This window comes from Sarcophilus harrisii, chromosome 4 (genome assembly GCF_902635505.1).
Source record: "Sarcophilus harrisii chromosome 4, mSarHar1.11, whole genome shotgun sequence".
NCBI classification, from domain to species: Eukaryota; Metazoa; Chordata; class Mammalia; order Dasyuromorphia; family Dasyuridae; genus Sarcophilus; species Sarcophilus harrisii.
The window spans coordinates 410,594,322-410,610,613 of record NC_045429.1 but is presented as its reverse complement, the minus strand read 5'-3'; the positions used below and the strand labels follow the sequence as shown (position 1 = coordinate 410,610,613).

The 16,292-nt window shown below is 38.1% G+C and overlaps 2 protein-coding genes across 3 annotated transcripts in view; one reads left to right on the top strand and one right to left on the bottom strand.

Annotated features, from left to right (window-relative positions):
* The window catches only part of CLCC1 (chloride channel CLIC like 1), a 76,898-nt gene extending 65,823 nt beyond the window's left edge, over window positions 1–11,075 (top strand). For both annotated transcript variants that reach the window (XR_004234001.1, XM_031967196.1), the window contains one exon: window positions 10,825–11,075. The gene's annotated coding sequence lies outside the window, so the exon portion shown is untranslated. The remainder of the gene's footprint in view (window positions 1–10,824) is intronic.
* Window positions 1–13,384, bottom strand: part of GPSM2 (G protein signaling modulator 2) — a 47,084-nt gene extending 33,700 nt beyond the window's left edge. Inside the window, exon 1 of the mRNA XM_031967194.1 lies at window positions 13,084–13,384. The gene's annotated coding sequence lies outside the window, so the exon portion shown is untranslated. The remainder of the gene's footprint in view (window positions 1–13,083) is intronic.
* Between the last annotated feature and the right edge of the window lie 2,908 nt (window positions 13,385–16,292).

Sequence of the window (16,292 nt, the reverse complement as noted above, 5' to 3'; positions counted from 1 at the left end):
CACCAATGAGAAAAGTGAGAAACTTATTAAGTAAAGATATCTAAGGAAGTATCAATATGCATGCTGAAGTTTCATAACTAGAGGGTAGGAAATAGGGAAGATACAAAGACTGAATGAGGTACTGAACTTGTTGAGGTCAAGAAATAACAGCTATCAGACTTTGCATTGGTTGACAACTATGAATGGGAGAACTTACTGAATGACAGAGGTAGAAGAACCTGGAAGTGACAATAGTAAAGTAGTAAAAATAGTAAAAGCAAGTAGTACTGAAACTTCCCTACTTCAACTACTGAGTCAGAAGATGAAAGTAAGTTTAATGCTGGAAAAGCCTCGAGGGAGAAATTGTATTACCAGGAAGCAAAGTCTCCCTCTAAAAGTGAGAACCTGAAGACAATGGCATAAAAAGTGTTTGACAAAGCAAGAGCCACATAGAAGGGGTAAGAAGATTTGGGGTGGGATAAGGTGAGAAACATGGGAATAAGGGAGTAGTTATTAGGAGTCAGAAAATGGAAGGAGAAGGGAGAGGTGGTCAGAATTACTGGGGTGGGGAAGGGATGATAAGAGTAGGAGTCTGTAAAGCAATAAGCAAAGAATTCACATAGGTTATCAGCATTCTTGGGGATCTGGCCTAAGAATTGAGTCTTTTCAGGGTACAGCTGGAGGGAGAGAGAATGGGATGGGATGCCAGAGGGAGGGAGAATAATACAACTGGTGTTTTCCTTAGTTCTAACTTGGTAGGCCAAGGAAGGTGACCTGTTGAAGGCATGATGGAATGATGTTGCCCTCCTTCCAATGGAGACAGGCTTGGTAGAAGAAACTCTAGTGATTCCAAGGCAGAATTTAGAGAATTTCACTCTTATATACCTGACTATTTCTGTCCAAGACAAGACCATTCCTTCAGTCTCTCAGGTCTATAAACTCAGTATCAATTCCTCATTCCACGGAACCAATTTTAACCTCTACATCTCTCAAAGTCAATTTCTTCTCTTTTCTCATAAAGCTTCCACATCAGGCCAAACTCTTGTCAATCTCTTCAACAGCCTTCCAAATGGTCTCCCTGCTGCAAGTCTTTCTCTATCCTAGTACCTAGCTTCTTAAACTGTGGGTTGTGAACTCATGTGGAGTTTTGTAACTGAATATGAAGGTTGCAAAATTATGATTTATTATCAGTAAATGTTAGATTTGAATACCTATTTTGTATACCGGTTGGTGTTTTTCTTCTTTAAAATATAAGAGTTCTCTCTGGGAGAAAGGTTTCTTGGGGAGGTTTTCTGGAGGCAACTTTAGTTTCAGTTAATCACTCCAAATACATCCAGGTGCTAAAACACTCCAAATACATCCAGGTGCTAAAAGTTCAGATCTTTTATTGTGTCCTTCAATATAGCCTGGTTAGCTCAGAGGCCTATCTCTCTGCTTAGTTCTAAGAGCTCTTGCAGTTTTGTCCTTGGCTTCTGCCTCTGCTTTCTTCAGCCTTCAACCAACACCAAGGTGGAAGATGCAATCAATCTCTCTTGCCTCCGAGAGAGGGCTTCTGGCTCTCAATCTCCCAGGGTGCTGAATCTCCGACCCCTGGGAATGTTCCCAAGTAAAAACTCTCGAGTGGCTCACTGAAGCTGTATTTATGCTGCTTCTTTGGGAGTGGGATTGTGGGATATCTCCCAGCGTGCTCTCTAACCCTAAGAGCTTCAAGGGAGGTGTGAATTCAGATATCTCATACTAAACCCTGAAATGTCCCAAACATGTGAACTCCAATGAGTACTTAAATACTTCTAGCTTATAAGAGCTTTCTAAAGGTGTGAACACAAGCATTATTATCTATCAGTTGTACTTTTACCTTGTTTCAAGTTCTGGCCCATAACATCTCCTCGTAGGATCAGATTAATCATACTGAACCATGCTAAATTAGATAATTGTTGTTTTTTTATCAACTCTAATGACTCAACAGTTTGTAAAGATTCCAACATATACCCATATACCTGGGGTCACATAAAAATTTCTCTGGTAAAAAAAAGGTTAAGAGTAGAAAAAGTGTAAGCCCTAGTCTAATCTACACACAGCTACTACTTAAGTTCAGACCTGATCAGATCATGTCCCTATTCGATAAAATATAGTGGGTCCCTACTGCCTCTAGGATAAAATATGAACTTCTTGGTTTAACTTTTAATGCCCTCCACAATCTGTCTCCAACCTTATTTCCAGCCTCACTGGATGTTATTCCATATTCTATGATCCACACAAACTGACCTTCTTTCTGTTTTTCACAAGGCATTTCTGTTCCTTTACTCTGGCTTGTACCAGTTGTGACTAGATCAGTTCCTCTTCTTAGAACAGAATCCCTCCTTTTAAGAGTTCAAGACTTCATCATCTTCTGCATGAAGTTTTTTCCTAACACTCCTTTTTCTTTACCCAGAATTCTGCAGGATTTTGTTAAACTCCTTTGACAAGCATATATGTTTGTTTTATGTCTCCTCCCAAAAGGGGAATTACATCCTCTGCCTACTTGTTTTTGTATAAACAATCCTTCAATGCACCTCTAACTTTTTTCATAAAACGCCTAGGATTTCCTTCAAAGCCGGGCTAAGGTGCCACCTCCCATGAGAGGCCTTTCTTGATCCTCCTTTTGAAATTACTTTGTATTGCTTCATAAATACTTGTATATGTATTGTTCTCCCCCTCAGTAAATTGTAAGGTTCTTGAGGACAGCGACTATTTTGTTTTATTCAAAATGCCCAGTGCACAGCACATAATAAGTGCTTAATATGTGCAATAAATATTCATAATTAAGAGTACTATTGAACAAAACTGTCCTTGGCATTGAATTTATCAAATACTATTGTATAATTTTAACATAGTTAAGGGAAAAGTTGCACTGGAGAATGCTTTTGAAAGACTGTCTGCTCTAAGGAAAATGTATTTTCTATACTCTCAGGCAACTGTGCCTGTGAGATCACAGGTTTAGAGCTAAGAGATCTTGAAGGTCAATTAGTCCACCCCCTTCATTTTACAAGTATATATATATATATATATATATATATATATATATATATATATACTCTTCTGTATACCCATAACAAAAAGAATATACTCTTCTTATAAAGATTTTATGGAGTTTTTTGTAGTCTTTGTCTATTTGAAATAACTTGAAAAATCAACCCTTGCTGTGAAAATTGTCTCTACTACAAAATTCTTTTGTATGTATTTTGAAAGTGTTCTTAAACTTGATCTAAGTATGAAATGCCATTCTGATCTCTTTACATAAGCATACTAAATGACTGATGTGGTAAAGTTCAAATGTAAAGATTCTGTTGTTCTCAATGATGAGAACAAAAATGGACTAAAAATGCTGATATTCTATTTCATTTTATTCCCGCAATTGCTTTCTGTGATTTTGTGAGACAATAATGCTAGTAATAAAGCACCAACCTCTTCAAAATAGTTAGCAAATTGATTCTGCAGTCTAAAACAGTGTTGACTTTCGGGGATAAGTCTTACTTTGTGGATAAATGATTCAAGAGCTAACTAAGGTGAGTTTCTGGTCTCTTCTGTCCTCTTCATTGAAAATGCTTTATTATGATTACAGCTCTCTAAGAAATTATGGTAATCAGAATTTATTTTTATTTTTTGTCAATTTCCCATTTCTGTTGAAACATTAATGCACTGCTGGTAGAATTGTAAACTGATCCAGTCATTCTGGAGAGCAATCTGAAACATGCCCAAAGGGCCATAAAATTGCATACCCTTTAATCCAAGAGTGTCCTTGGTCTGTATCCCAAACAGATTATAAAATCGAGAAAAGGATCCACATGTGCAAAAATGTTTGTAGCAGCTCTTTTTGTTGTGGCAAGGAATTGGAAATTGAATGCATGCTCATCAGCTGGGGAATGGCTGAATAAATTAAGGTATATGAACATAATGGAATACTATTGTTCTTTAAGAAATGATGAGCAAGCTGACTTTAGAAAAGTCTGGAAAGACTTACATGAACTAATACTGAGTGAAGTGAGCAGAACCAAGACAACACTGTACACAGTTAACAACAAGATTATGTGATTATCACCTATGATAGAATTAGCTCTTCTCAGCAATACAGTGATCTAAGACAATTCCAATAGACTTAGTATGGAAAATGCCATTTGCATCCAGAGAAAGAACTATGGAGACTGAATGCAAATTGAAGCATACTCTTTTCACTCTTTTTTTGGTTTGCTTTTGCTTTCTAGTGGTTTTTTCCTTTTTGTCCTAATTTTTCTCTCACAACATGTCTAATGTGGAAATATATTTAAAATAACTGTACATGTATAAGCGATATCAAATTGCTTAATTATCTTGGAGTAGGGGGAAGGGAAGGAGAAAAATTTGGAACTCAAAATCTTACAAAAATGAATTGGAAAAAAATAAAATATTAAGTAAAAAAAATCTCATTTCAATCAACAGATTGGCTAGATTGGTACAATTTTAAGTGCTTACAATTTCTTCTCATTTTTATCCTTCTCTGAATTAATATTCATTTTGACTTCTGCTCTAAATCAGCTGATTATCTGTTCACATTGACAGCAGATTCTGAAATAGCTCTCATATTAGTAAATAACCAGGAGATTTCTATCTCTTAAGATATAAACAATTTCCTCTATTGTAACGATGACCAATGTTCATCTTATCCAGTAACTTCTGACTCTTCTTAAATTAAGTATTCATGATACTTTAGTTAACCACAATATCATTTTTTAGTTTTAATGTTACTGTCTAAAATTTTTTAGTTCTCAGTAATTCAAACAATAAAAAACTCAAAGCAGAATTTTCTTCTTAGAGTCATACAATAAGGTACTCTAATACCTTTAAATGCTCTCTTAATCAAAGCCATATTGAATTACATTTAGCATTAAAACTATGCTAGATATATTTTACTAATTATGTGCTAATAGTCTAAAAATTCAGTTTTGCTTTAGTTGAGAATATATTATAAGAATAATTATAGAAGATACATCTAGGAGAAAGAAACGTCAAAGTCACAAAACAACATAAAAATGTCACCCTGGAGTAAACACAATATGAAAAGCATAAATGGCTTATATGGGACATCAATGAAAAACAGTTAATGCTGGACTATTTGGGCCATTATAAAATACTTATCCTGGAATAAGTATTTATTCCAGGGGGTTGATTTTGGAATGAGGACTTTAAGAAAGACTAGGAAGTCATAGAATTAGAGTTGGAAAGGATCTCATTGGTATAAATCAATTTTTGAAAATATGAAGTATGAATTACAGTTATCCAAAATCTGCATGAAGGTCTCTAGGAATTCACTACTTCCCAGAGAAGTCCAATTCATCTATAGATAGCTCACTTAACGATAGTGAACTGTCTATTAACTTACTCTCTCAAACAACTAAAGCTTTTTAATCTAGAGGAATATGAGAATTCATGGAAAGTACTTTGCAAATCTAAAAGCACTAGTTGTCCAGTTTATGAAAAAAAGAGCAGGATAGATTATATTGGGTAAACTGTGCAATGCTTTTGATGACCCCAAGCTTCTCCTGGAAGAAAAAGTATAATATATTACATGGTCATAAAACATGTAACATCACAATATCTAAAACTGTAGGTCCCCAAAGAATAACACAAATACATGGTGGGTGGGAACAAACCATGAAATACTATCGAGAAATAGTACACCAAAAGTGTCATAAAAAGACATCAAAAAAGAGAAGAGGCACAATCAAGCATTTTCTTTCCTATCAATACCAAAAGGAATTTATCCATTAAAATAAACTTACCTTTGAAATAGAAGAACTCGTTTATTTGAAATTTTTGATACTGCTGACTAACTTAAAAACTCTCCTTAGCTTTAGAGCTCCTCCATATATGTAGAGTAGCACAAACTATCCAATTTTGTGTCCAAATCCATCCCTTAACTTTCCTATTTCTGGAGAAAAAAACATAACCTATTCAAGACCCCAGGTTTGCCACATCAGTGTCACCCTCATCTCCTTATTCTTGCTCACCTCATAGATACAATCAAAATGCTCACATTTTTTCCCCCATGATTACTCTCCGACATCTCCTGTCCAATGACACTGTCACTACGTCCTTACTGCACATCAGCCCCTCTTCACTGCGGACCCAGGCTCTTGCCACAGCCTCTTGCTCTATTTCCCCTCAAATCATGGTATGTATACATACATACATACATATATATATATTTTTTATCTACACACTTAGGGACTGTTGACTAAACTTCTGGGCAGAGGCAGCTTTCACTTTTTTCTTTTTCCTCACACCTGGAATAGTGCCTAGAACATAGAAAGCACTTAATAAATGCTTGTTCATTGACTGGAATGAAGAGGAACTGATGCTGAATCTTGATTCTGCTATTTACTACCTGATTTGAAGAGTGAATCTGTTCTCTTTGAGCAATTGTTTTCCTTGTTTCAAGTTAGAGTGTCTTTCAGGAGTTGACTGTGTATTCTTGGTGGTTTCTTTTTCTTACCTAGATCTTAATCATTGAATAGCTGTTGACTCAGACAAACTGAGACCTGAAAAAAAATTTCAATTTAGAAAGGCCATAGGCATACTCTAGTGCATCCTCGGCCATTACCAGATATCTAAACTTTGCCTTGCCACTGATCTTCCATAACTATGTGAGTGAGACTAACCTTCTCCATCTCTGTATATTCTCTCCCCTGTAATCTCATTCACTCCAAAGCTTCAACTATCATCTTTTTGTAGATGACATCAGATCTCTTTATTACTGATTTCTTTTCTGAGTTCAAGATCCCAAATTGCAACTACCTAAACCAACATGAGCTTAAACCTGCTCCAAGTGACCAGCCCAGAGCCTTCGCCTTCCCACTTTTTGGTCCATTGAAGACACTTCAATCTTCACTTTTCCCATTATTTAATCTGTTATTAAAATCTTATTGATTCCATCTCCACAACATTTATTGAATCTGACATCATTCAAAAACAAACTCTCAAAACTTGCTTAAATTTATTTTTATCCCATTCTGATTTTTTTCTTTCTAATATGACTCCAAATAACACAAAGTTTCTATGTAGTAGAAACTTCTATGTAGTAGTTTGAGGAGACAGGAGAAGCACACATGAAGAATTAGAAAACAGAAAGGAACAGAATCAAATAGTTAAAAATATACCCTTTAAATAGGATGGCTGTTTATGACAATATTAAAAAGTGCTGGAATAAAGCATTATAAATTTGTTTTATTTTCTTAATAAACCAGATATCTTAACAGCATACTTATATTAGAGAGTTCTAAAATGCTGCAGAAACTAATTCTTAAATAGGGATAGTACTAATTTGACTTCCAATAAGCTAATAATATATTTTTGCTTTGAGAGACTTCAAACCAAATCTAACTACTGTGATTTAAGAACTTAAAAAATTAGTAATAATAACATGATAATGATGATACAGAAGAAAACAAATCTGTAATCTTTACAAAAGAATTTAAATGAGATTTAAAATTTTCCTTCATTTCAGAACCAGCAAAATACTACATGATCTTTTATTTTCAGTCATTTACATTTCTTCTTTTACTCTCTATAAAGCTAAAAAGTTTCCCAAAACATATACTATACTTGGATAAAGCACTATTAAAGTAAGAGATGAGTTTTTAAAAATATATATTTAAAAGGCATTCAGAGCTTTAGGTAAAGATATTTAATACTTCTAACCTTAATTTAGACATTATTAAATAATGTAAGGCATTATTAATAATTGAGGCATTATTAAATAATGTAAGAATGACAATATACATCAATCTACGTGAAAAAATATTTTTCACATGACTGAATGTGAAATTCAGCCTAAGTTTTCAGCAATCCCACATGAACTATAAAAACTACATTTAATGCTTTAAGCTTGCAAAGTACTTATGTATCTTATCTTCAAAACAATCCTGGAGGGAGGTTCTGTTCTTATCTCCACTTTCATGGGGACCAAATTTAGGCAAATAATTGTAAGTGACTTGCTGGCAAATGTCCCAGGCTAGTTTTGAACTCAGGCCTTCCTGAATCAGTTTTAGAATTCTATGCTTTTACATTCTATTCATTTAGATGGAACATATGATCTAAAGCCAGAATGATATATACAATTGTTAAGATATGTTCAGGGGTCTCCTGAGTTTTACTTTTCGAGTTGTCATGTTTTCCAGAAAAACTGGCCCCAGAATGCAAAAGGCCCTGAATATTTCAAGGACAAAACCCACTTCCAACCCTCTTTCTCTCCCCTCTCCACCCAACTGACATAATTTGTATTTGCATCCTAAGCTGGACTCCCTGTGTGCTCCTGAGAGTAAAGACAGGCACTGTTCAGTCTAAAGCTAGGACCCTAGTAGAAAAGCAGACCATCATATCTTCACAATCTTCTCAAGGGGAAAAAATACTGCTTCTGCCATTGCTTTGCTCCTCCCCTTGAGAAGGGTTCTGTCCTTTACCAATCTTTACTGTACCTTCCCCTTCTCCTCATGTCATGTCCCTTTGGGTGGAGATTTGTTTTTTCTCCTCCTTCCTTTGTCCTCCTGTTAGAAACATGCAAACTTCTATGTGGATTGTGAACTCTTTGGATTCCACGCATGTTCATTTCTCTTGTAATAAACCTAGTTTTCCAGTAAGTTTCCTGAAGTTGTGATTACCTATTGACACAGTATAGTAGAATAGGATCTAGATTTAAAGTCAAAGGACCTTGATCTGAATTCTGGTTCGTCTCAACCTGTGTAAACTTAGTAAAGCCCTCTCTCCTCTGAGTCTCAATTTTCTTATCTATAAAATGGGAGCACTGGATTAGGACAGTTCTTAACCAGAGCATATGGAGCTGCAAAGCATACTGGGATAGATTTCAATTTGTCCATGAATGAAAAAAATTTGTTTTGATAACTGTATTTCTATTTAATTTTTGATTTTGTACTTTATTTTATGCATCTTAAAATCATTAGTCTGGGAGAGAGTTCATAAGCTTCCCCAGTCAAACAAATATAGCATCAAACATAGTTGTACTAATAGTTGCCTCAAAATTACTTTCAAAGATTAAAAAATTACATTCAGCTTTCTTCTAAGAACAGGAGAATTTAAAATATAAATGATATTTATTTTAAATTTTACATAAGATTAATATTTCCTATCCATTCAGGAAATCTTCAACTAGCTCCTTGAAACTTACTAAACCAGCTCTTTGAAACTTTGAAGTAAAAAATGTATTTTCTAGTTAAAATACATTTCATATAGGTATACAGAAGTATTAACAAATCCAGTCTGGAGAAGAAATGCAACAAAGTTAAAAACTTAAGAGCATTCAATACTTTCTACCAATATGACTCATACTTACTTAATAAAAATGTCACCTCTTCCTAAGTGTTAACCCGATCAGCAAACAACATTTGATATTGTAAACAAATGTTTGTAAAGAAAAAATCCAGAATTCTTCCTCCAAATTCAAAAGCCACAAAAAGGAGAAAGGAATATTATATGTTTAGATCCTTTACCTGACTTCTTTATTATTCTGGAAAATGAAACTTTATATTACTGCCTGCCTAGTCGATGTGTTATTTACCACGAGGAAGCAAATGACTGAATTTAAAAAGACAAAATATTTTTTACACATATATAAATTTCATTTCATAGCACTTTACAATTTAAAAAGTGATTTTATACATCTTCTGTAGTAGAAAAATTTTTTTACTTGTAATGAAGAATGAGTAGAATTTTAAGGAGCAATTTATGAAGTCAAAATGTATGACTCAAAATTATTTCTTATTATCAATGTTAGTAAGCATTCTACTTAAATTCTTCACTTACCAAATATATGCCAGTGATTTTTAAAAATTGAAAAAAGTTAAGTTTTTCATTTATGTCTTATTTTTAAGCACACTGAATGAAAGTTGGCTTTTTCTCTCTCTGGCTTATATTGACACCATACCTATAACTGCAATCAGCTCAAAAATTGAATGTCAAACTAAATCTTCTATTAGAAATTCTGATTAGAAAATTACTGCAGAAAAGCTATCTGTAATTAGTGTTAAAATATATCCATGTTATATGCACATTTTATATGTACATAAATATATGTAACATAAAAATATATGCATAGATCATGTATATACACAAACTGATACCATCTCATGGATATCTTTTATGAGATCTATTCTACTTTTTCACAACATTGTGTCATTCAATAATTAATTTGCTATTCATGGAAAAAAATAAATGTGACAACTTAATACTATAAAAGTTCTTTAATTTATTATAATCATAGCAAATAATTACTGTTTTATTCAAAATAAGGTGTTTTCTTGTATGCTTTATTTACTTCTTTTTTTTTTTATTTAATAGCCTTTTATTTACAGGATATATATATATATATATGGGTAACTTTACAGCATTAACAATTGCCAAACCTCTTGTTCCAATTTTTCACCTCTTACCCCCCCCACCCCCTCCCCTAAATGGCAGGATGACCAGTAGATGTTAAATATATTAAAATATAACTTAGATGCACAATAAGTATACATGACCAAAACATTATTTTGCTGTACAAAAAGAATCAGACTCTGAATTATTGTACAATTAGCTTGTGAAGGAAATCAAAGATGCAGGTGTGCATAAATATAGGTATTGGTAATTCAATGTAATGGTTTTTAGTCATCTCCCAGAGTTCTTTTTCTGGGTATAGCTAGTTCAGTTCATTACTGCTCCATTAGAAATGATTTGGTTTGCTTTATTTACTTCATTGCACTTTATTCACTGCCTACTCTACTACCTTGGACATAGTATAAGCTCAAAAGACATGTTAATATCTTACTTGTATTACAGGGAGCAGCAGCAATGAACACTTCAAGCATTGGGAAGAGTATTCAAAACAGGATGACTTAACCATAATCAATCAATGAAGAGAATTTGGAAAGTATACTATCATCAATATTTATAGAGGTTGCCAGAGGAAAAATGAGAAAAATAAATGCCTTAAAAGACTTGAGACAATGAAGTCAATATTGCCACAAAAGATAAGAGGATAGTCACAGGATGTTTTAGATAATCCAGAGATCATTTAGGTCCACTCTTGTTTTATAGATGAAAAAACTGAGACCCAGAAAAGCAAAGTGATAAGACAGATGAAATCCTTACACCCAGTGGCTATCTCTGACCTGAACCTGGGTCTCCAGCTTTCCTAAACTGACAGGCAACATGCCAAGCCCAGGGCTTAAAGTCAAATTAAAGATCTATAAGGCCATGATTCTACCTCCTTTGAAATGATTCACAAGGGAATGCAATTTGTTTTGTTCAGCTTCTATATATCTATGTCTGAATTAACAGTGAAAAGGTTTCTTTCATTTAAATGTTCATGTGGTCCAGCAGTACCTGAGGGGAAAAAAATGCCTCTAACTAAAACACAAAGAATCAATCCAGGAAAAGAAAAAAAAGTCTCTAGGCTAACCTACAAAACTCCTATTTGGTTCATAAAGCTCTACATGCTTTAGAATCACACCTTTCCAGGCTCACATTGTATTGTACTGTTTCCCCTCCCTGGTGTTAAGCTTAAGGCAAAGTGACCCACTTGCTGCTGCTTCCTTCACACAATAGTTCAGTCTCCAGTGTGGCTGCTTTTGTACAGGTTATCTTCCACAATTAGAATGCAATTCCTCCAAAACTCAAGATTTGAAAAATCCCTTTCTTCATCATCCTGTCTCCCCCAGTTGCCTGATGTCCTCGCTTCTCAAGTTACTTTGTATTGATAGACACATGGTTCATGCGGTGTCTCCTACTGGCTAACAGTTAGTTAGTTCTCTTACCATCTTCATCTCCTGGCAAAATGCCTGGTACATGATAGGTGCTTTTGAACTGAAATAATGGGAAAACTGCATCCCACCTGACCAGTGATCTTTTTGCCTTCCCTGCGGGCTTGATTCTAGTCTCAACTTCTTAAAGTGAGTGGTGATGCCATATAGGGTCTCATAACAATGTGGGGGTCACAGAATTATGACATTATCAGCAAATGTTTGATCTGTATATATATATATATATATATATATATATATATATATTATATACCCAGGGTCACTTAAAATTTTCTCCAGCATAAAGTAGTCAGGAGAGAATGAGAAGTCCTATTCTAGATGACTACTCAAAGCTTTCTTAATAGTAAAAACACAATCAATATTCATCAGACTCAATCACCCTGTTTAACATTTTAAGTCACTTATCAGGTTTGAGAGCTTAGATTCAGTACTCTAATACAGTATTTCCAAATTCTGTTGGTATGGAAACTTCGTGTTTATTGTGTTTCAATTTTTTAAAATATTTTATTCTAAAAATGCAGATGAATTAAATTTTGCCCTAAGAAAATATATCCCCTCTGTGAAAAACTTAAAACAATTTAGCTTCAATTATTCTGTTAACTAATTTTTCCCTTTTAAAATATAAACAAGGTAATAAAGATCCAGTTAAGTCTTTATGTTGTATTAACCTAATGTTTTCATTTTGGGGGAAATAAATAAAGGATTTGCTACGTCTTGTGATAAAACAACAGGTTAGTGCGGAAATATTGTTTCTTGAAAAGCTAACCGAAGAAAATGATAAAAAGCATTGATATTTAAATTACACACGAGATAAGCTACTCAACTACTAGAATAGGTGCGAAAGACGAAGATTAAAGCGCACGGAGGCTGTTTTCACTGAGTGTTTTAATCTTGAGACACCAGCACTTCATCCACAACCAATTAAGCGCTTTCTGTGAATGCTATTTATTATATGCGGTGTCAAACTTGTATTTAAAAAGATAAAATTTCTCAAACCCTACTTCAGTGGGCGCGCAGCTCCCCGCGCGCGGCCGCCCTCCGGGTTTTGCTTGGGGGTCCGCAGCTGCGCCCGGCTCGGAGCTGCTGAGGCGGGGACGCGGGCCGGCGCGCGCCCCCCGTAAGTGCGGGGCTGACAAGGACGAGCCGAGCCCCTCGCAGGCCCGAACGCCGGCCCCATCCGCCGGGCTTGGGAAAAAGCTGCGGAGCCCCCGCCGCAAGTCCTCGCAGACCGCGGGCGCTCCTCGCCCTCCCCTCGCTCCCCCGCAGTGGGACTCACCTGCCTCCGTCCTCCTCTCCCTCCTCCGAGGAGCCCACGCCGGGAGCGGCCCGAAGCTGCCGCCGCCGCCGCCGAAGGTGCACCCGCTGCTGCTGCTGCTGCTGCTGCCGCGGCGGCGGGCTCCCCGCCAGACCGAGCGCGGCTGCCCCGCCCCCAGGCCGGGCCGCGGCGGCGCTCCGGGGGCCAGCACCGAGGCAGAGGCTGGCGCAGCGCCGGAGGCAGGCTCGCGCCCGCGCCCCCGCCCCCTGGCCCCCGCCAATCCCGTGGGCCAGAGCTCCGCTGGGCGTCCCTCCCCCGCCCCTCCCCCACACCCGCCGGGGGGGGGGCTCCCTCAGCGGCGCTGGTCGCGGGGGCCGCGTTCAACGCCTCAGCAGCCCGGTGCCCTCCCCGGTGCGGTGTGCGCCTGCGCGGCTGTGAGCTGTTCGCGTTCAAACTGGCACTGCCCCCGCGTCTTTCGGACTGGCCAATGGGAGGGTGCGTGGGCGGGATGCTCTCCCCCCCGCCCCCCCCCCGCTCTCTCCCACTCGCGTACTTGGGGACCTGCGCTGCGGACTTCTTTGTTTCCGGCCCGGGAGCCTAACTAGTCCTGATGAATGCGCGCTTGTTCCCCGGTTCTAGAGCCCTCCGGGAAGGCGGGGAGCGACTGGGCGAAGGCCCTTCTCGGAACGCCCTGTCCTGCCCAGGAGTGATCCGGGTCCCCGGGATAGTCCGAGCCCCCGGGATAGTCCGAGCCGGAAGGGGGCCGGTCACGGACACCGCTGCTTTCTTGCGGTCGCCTCTTGCAGGGCCCTCCCGTGTGCCTCGCTTCACACTGCCCAAAACAAGCGCTTCGCAATGAACGCGTGTGGGCAGCCTTGACTTAGAGGCGATCTCGTTACAGAGAGAGCCGGAAGTGGTCTGTGCAGCGCGGAGTCCAGCTAGCGTTTCATTGCCAGGCACGGGGCTGAGCAGGAGGGACGGAAAGAAGGCAAGAGAGCTTTCTCAGTCTGGCAGGAGGAACGACGTGCAAACCACTGTGTGAAAGCAAGCAATATCCCGCGCACAGGATGCGCGGGCGAGGAGGCGTTTTGGGAAAGTTTGCAAGCGGAGCCGCAGCCCGGTTTTCTGGCTTCTAAAGAGCTCGTTTGGCTCCAGCCTTTTCTGGATGGCAGTGTGGCTCAGGACCTAGAGGCAACAGCTTGGGACAACACACGGGCCAAAGAAAAGAAGAGGCTTCCTTCCATTTGTTTGCCTCTTCCTATCAAGAGATGTATTTTGCCACCCCTCGGAGAGTCGACTATTTCTAGTGCTTAACATAGTCTCCAAGGGCACAGGGGGCTGGATTTTATTGATGAAGGATCTCAAGGGTGAGGGGATTACTTTTAGTTTGGCATCTTCTCTTCGGTGGGAGTGCTGTCGAGCATGGAAGAGTTTAGGGACTTGCCCAGGTGTACCTGGAAGGACTTTTATGTATGACTTTTACAATTGAAATTGTGACTTGCCTAGGTAACCCAGTTATAAACAGGTTATTAAATGGAACTCATTATAACCCACCTATAATCAACATTGTACGAAGTATTATACGTGTATAAGACTGCTCAGGAATTAAGAATTTTCCTGATGACTATCAGTCCTGCTTAGGGGGCTTGCCTTCAGGATAGTGCTTGCTCAAACATTCTCATCTGAAAAATCGTTTTATGATGCCATTATCAGCCTTATGTCTGGGATTGCAAATGTTCTCCTTTAATAAGTCTTATCAAGCGAATCTAAATTGTTGTAATTTGAAGCCTTTTCTACCTTGGGAGTTAGACTCTAGCCGCTCAAGTTAGATGCCTCTAACCCCTCCCATAGTCTCATGTTCCATTAGCTGTTACCTTCTTGTAACCTTTGCATCAGGGAGACTTGTGGCATGAAGGGCCAGGTTATTATTTAGGTCTGTCCCACTTCAACTGGCTCAGGCATGTACTCTGCTGTATCCTGGCAATTACACTGCCATAGTGCACTATGGAGGAAAGTTATATTAATAATAAAATAGACAATGTAATACCAAGTAAATTGAGCAGTGATGAGAGTCCCAATTTCCCTGCCAAGATAGCCACAGTTTCTTACACATCCAAAAGGTTTTATTCATACAGAAAAACACCACTTATCTCATTGCCTTCTCACCAAGACACATGTGGTCTTTTCACTAGCTTCTCCTGCAAAAGGCACTCATAGATAATCAACTCCTGGTGACCATTATCCCAATTGTTTATCTTATGACTTATTTTCCTTAAAAATACTCAGATGTCCACAGATCCCACCTTTGATGCCTACTACCTGTGTGACTATGGGCAAGTTCCTGGGTCTCAATTTCCTGATCTGTAAAATAAAATGGCAGGGTTAGATGGACACAAGGGTTCCTTTCAACTTTTAATGTATGCTTCCAAAATCACTCAGATACTTTGGGAAGGGTCTCTAACCAAGAATTATCCCTCTTTTGGCCTAACATTTTCAACAAATCACTCAATAAACATTAAGTACCTACTATGTGCCAGGATTGGGGATACAAAAAGAGGCAAGAGAGCCCTTATCTTCAAAGAATTCCTCAATCTAAAGGGGGAGACAATAAGCAAACAAATATGAACAAACAAGGTAAATAGGAAGTAAATCGGGAAACATTTCCCATGAGATTTGACTGGTTGATCATTATCCTTTCATTTTCTATTAGACATCAGTCTATTGGAGTCAAGGTACAATGTGTGTGACTGGCTGGACAGACAACAGACTAAGAGCAAAAGACTAGTTCACATGAACAGTTGGAGTGGGGGTGTCTCAAAATTTGAGTATCTCATTTCTTTTGAGCTATTGTAACTTTGCTTTGTTCATAGAGCACAGTGTATGTTTTAGTACTGGGAAATCTTTTGCTGTCATCTTCCAGATTATGCAATTGCTAGAAGGGTCTTCTGAGAGACCTTCATAGTGTTTTTGTAAAACTTCTTTTGACTTCCATTTGACTACATGTGTGAGTTCTCTGTAAAACAGTTATTTAGTCAAACATTTGGCATTTGAACAATGTGGTTAGCCCATTAGAGCTGCCTCTCTGCGATAGAATTTTAATGCTCGGCAATTGAGCTCTAATAAAGACCTTGGTGTCCAGTACCCTATCTTGCCAGGTGATCTTCAGAGTTTTCCTAAAATAATTCAAAGAGAATTGATTCAGTTTCCTCTCATGACACTGATATACTCTC